Genomic DNA, 4,298 nt, shown 5'->3' on the forward strand with positions numbered 1-4,298 from the left:
ACTAAATTACCCCTATTTAATAAATGTCTCTTGAAAATTGGAAGATGGAGTACAAGAGTATAAGTGGAAAAACTTATGAATTTTTGTCTAGAATTCCTTAGTTAATAATAATTTTGGTTTATTAAGGTGACACTTATTATAGGACTAAGCAAGTAGTAAGTATTATAGAGAATATGAAAGTGAGACTATTTACAAAGAATTTAAGCACAATGCAGAATAAAACAAGATTTGGTTGATTTGTAATATATATATATATATATATATATATATATATATATATATATAACAATGATCTTCTAGACTTGGTTGATATGTATATTTATATTTATAGGAAAAAAAGTTGAGCTTCTGCTGCTACTGTTTGCCATTGGGTAGGAGTTACTCGTGATTCTCATCACCGGAAAGTGAAATCCTTGAATCTTTCCAACACGACTCTTGCAGGATTTCCTGTGAATTTGGAAGCCTCACATTTTTTGTTTCTTTTGACTTAAGCCATTTGGAAAACCCGTGGAGAAAAATACAATGTCGAGATAACAAGAGAATCCTCCATTTTAAACTAACTAAAAGAACAATTAAAATAAAAGAGATAGAACATGTTTGGAAAACACGAGACTTAAGAAAAGTTCACACATAAACGTGTTGAGATAATGCTCTATTTCACCCTTGAACTATACCCAAAACATCTGAGACACACCTCAACTTAAAGGGGGTCCTATTACCCCCTGAATTAATTAAAAGTATAATTTTGACACCCTTAGTGCCTACTTGGCACATATGTGGCACAACACACTAAAGGGTCCACATAGGCACATGTGTGTGCCATGTATGCATTAAGGTTGTCAAAATTATATTTTTAATTAGTTCAGGGGGTAATAGGATGTAAAACCCCACATTGTCCATGCGTTAGCTCGTGGTAGTATGCTCTTAGAGTTAAACGACTAGAATGGTGTCAAAGAGACTTAGTCTCATTTTTTACTTCCAAAGTGAGTAAATTTTAAATCATATATAATTTTTCTAATTTTGAATTTTTTATCTTGTGAAAAATTGAATGAGCTTTCCGTCGATATAAGATTCTCCCAAACTCGATACCCGGGTAAGAAGTTATGGCTAGTTTAAGTCCTAGTCAAAAAATACCGTCATTTTTGTGCTTGGCATGTCGCGCTAAAGTTTCAGGTCCCAACCAGTGGGACAACACGATGGCTCCGTGTCGCGTTGACCTTAAGAATACTATTCTTCAATTTTCAGTGAGCCACCGCGATTGTGGCGCGGGCCCATAAAACCGTGCTCCTAGTTATATTTTATTCCGTCTCATTAAGGGCATATTAGGTATTTTTTCACCCCTTATCAGCTTAAACACGGGATTATACTCCCAAGTGACCACATTATTCATATTTTCATCAAAAATTCACAAGAACACTCTCTAGGGTTTCAAACTAAAAACCCAAATAACTCAAGGTTTAACCGTGGATTTTCAAGATTGATTGAAGATTCAGAATTTCCAAACTGTAGGCTTCGAGAATCATCCATTATTTTTTTTAATTGAGGTACGTGGGGTTTTTCTAAAATTTTATGGGCATAGAAATCATGATTTTTAGAAAAGGGTTTTAGATTTATGAGTTTCAATGACATTGTTTTGGTCTTTAGGCCTTTCACCGAATTGATTTGGAATTCTATATGTATGTATGCATGTGTTTAAGGATGAGTATTCAATTGAGAGCATGAATTATAATAAAATCCCTCTCTTGCTATGATTTTCGCTTACATATGATATGCTATGAATCATTTTGAATGCAATTTGAAAAGCATGATATGAAACGTCTTGATTTATACTATGCCTTGAATATGATTTTGGAATCAAAAGAGAGGGTTGTGCATGTTGATAAATGTTGCATATATATATAATGAAAGAGTGCATGATTTTGCCAAAAGAACATGACCACCGTACGTTTGAAGAATTCTTGCATAGTTTTGACTTATGTTTCGAAACATGAAATCTCTTATACCATTGGCATGTTAGGGTGGTCTGAATTGAGTTTTGATGAAAGAATTATGCATGATGCATTATAGATCAGAAATAGGACTTGCAAGTCTTGGTGTGAGGATACCAACTCAAATAATGCCATGTTAATTCAGAATAGAATAGAATGCATATTTGAAATCAAATTTTCAAATTTAGAAACTAGAATGATGCATGGTTTAGAATAGACTAAAATAGGACATAAAGAGAGATTATATGGTTCCCCGAAGAAGGCCTGAGTTTAGACAACTCATTTCCCAAAATCGTAATTTATCAATTCGGGTATATTATTATACGCTGGCCTAGTGTCGTGTGGCGTATCAGACTCAGACACTCTAACCCTAGCGGCACACTTGGGTTGGGGGCTTCCCCGCCGAGTTAATGGCGGATTTCATATAGCCCATGGAATATCAGACTTGTTGGGGAGTGCCACCTAACTCAGAAGTAATACAAAGATCAGAAATTGCATTGACAACAAGGTTTTATGATTATAAAAAATGCTCATCTATTTTGGAATTTGTATCCTATATGATGTTTTATGATTAGCTCTCAACTATTTTTGTTACATTAAAAGATTTATTTTGGATTGCTCTGCGTACTAGTACATCTGTATTGACCCCCAACCTTTCAGGTTTTGAGGCATAGTCTAGGGGTCTCGATAAGCAGTAGATTTCTTCAGACAGCTTGCAGAGTCCAGTCGGTGAGCCTTCTATATTTCAGAAGGCCTAATTATGCTTCAGACATTTATCATTAGTTATGGTTTTGTTCTGCTGGGGGCCTTGTCCCAGTTTTCAGACAGTTGTTATTAGCCATGTAGTAGAGATTTCGCAGACGGTTTTCAGATTTCATTAGATGGTTTTGAATTTCATTTACCCTTGTTGAATTCATATCAGACTTATGACCATAATTCTGTTATGTTATATAATTTCGCATTTTCCTCTAATAAATGAATGTTGTGCATGATTACTAGATAGATAGGGATGTCTGGGCCTTCAGGGTTTGGGATGTCCGTTGCGGCTAGGGCCCCGGCTTGGGTCGTGAAATAGGACCCCCGTTAAGTTGAGGTGTGTCTCAGCCGTTTTGAGTATAGTTCAAGGGTGAAATATGACATTTTCTCTAAAGTGTTTAAAAGCTATTTTGGTTTTAAAACATTTAAAATAAGACAATCCAAACATGCTCTAAATGTTGTTTACTTTGTTAGAATTTAGAAAAAAAAAGTATATATGTCCCAAAAATTAAAAGTAAATAGTCTCATTGAGATATTAAACTACGATAGAATAATTTGCTTATTGGATTATCTTTGATCGAGAATGTAAATAATTTTTCATGCTGTCATATATATATATATATATATATAGGAAAATGTCATCGTTTCCACCCCAAACTATACACGAAAAGTCTAGGTCACACCTAAACTATTGTAGTGACCTATTACACACCTAAACTTTTTAAAAGTGGAACTATTACCTCCCCGCGATATCCATGCCCAAGTTCAATGAGTGGAGTGTACTCCACTTGCTCCATGTCACTTTCCAGATCATTTTCCACGTCAAAAATAATTTTAAACATTATTTTTAAAGAAAAATTTTCAAGTCATCTTCCTTACCCCATTCATCGCTCTCATCTTCTCTAAAAGGGAACATAACCAACAAACACATACAGTAATAGAGCATCAAGCAAATCAAGATTCAAAGGCTTCTCAATATGGATGAGTCGTGAGATAGATAGCAGCAAAGAAAAAAGTGAAGGTCGCTGAAATTTTATTTTTTGACGAAAGTAAAAAGTTTTCAATCGATACTTTTAGATCTTGAGATGAAATTACAAGGAGAAAGATTGGAGGAAGGTGTTTTTCAATGCGCTTTGGAGGTCGATGAAATTTCGTTAGTACCATGAACTTCCTAATAGAATTTTCCAACAAAAAAGCGATGAGTTTGGAGTGTATGAAGTCCACCATTCATGTGAAGGAATTTAACACACTTCAATCTCCATTTGTATTTTTCGGAGAAGTGGTTTATGTGTTGAAAGATGAAATTTTGTGGTGGCAGGTGCGGGAAGAGGAAGACAAAAGGAAAAGGGAAAGTTTTATTGCCAATTGTAAGGCGTCATTAGAATTTAGTAGTGTTGTAAGTGCGAATTTGTGGTTGTTTTTGTAACTTTGGATGTTAACAATGGCGATATTGTGATTCCGATGGAAATTTTAGTAGTGGATATTGAATTTTATGGTGGTTGTTTGTTATACTAATAGTTGTATTGTGATTCCGATAAAAAAATCTAGGAAAAA

The 4,298-nt window shown here is 34.6% G+C and overlaps 1 pseudogene; it reads right to left on the reverse strand.

Annotated features, from left to right (window-relative positions):
* LOC107853368 overlaps nucleotides 1-3,586 on the reverse strand; it is an 11,357-nt pseudogene extending 7,771 nt beyond the window's left edge.
* Nucleotides 3,587-4,298: the final 712 nt, after the last annotated feature.

This window comes from Capsicum annuum, chromosome 4, assembly GCF_002878395.1.
Source record: "Capsicum annuum cultivar UCD-10X-F1 chromosome 4, UCD10Xv1.1, whole genome shotgun sequence".
NCBI lineage: Eukaryota > Viridiplantae > Streptophyta > Magnoliopsida > Solanales > Solanaceae > Capsicum > Capsicum annuum.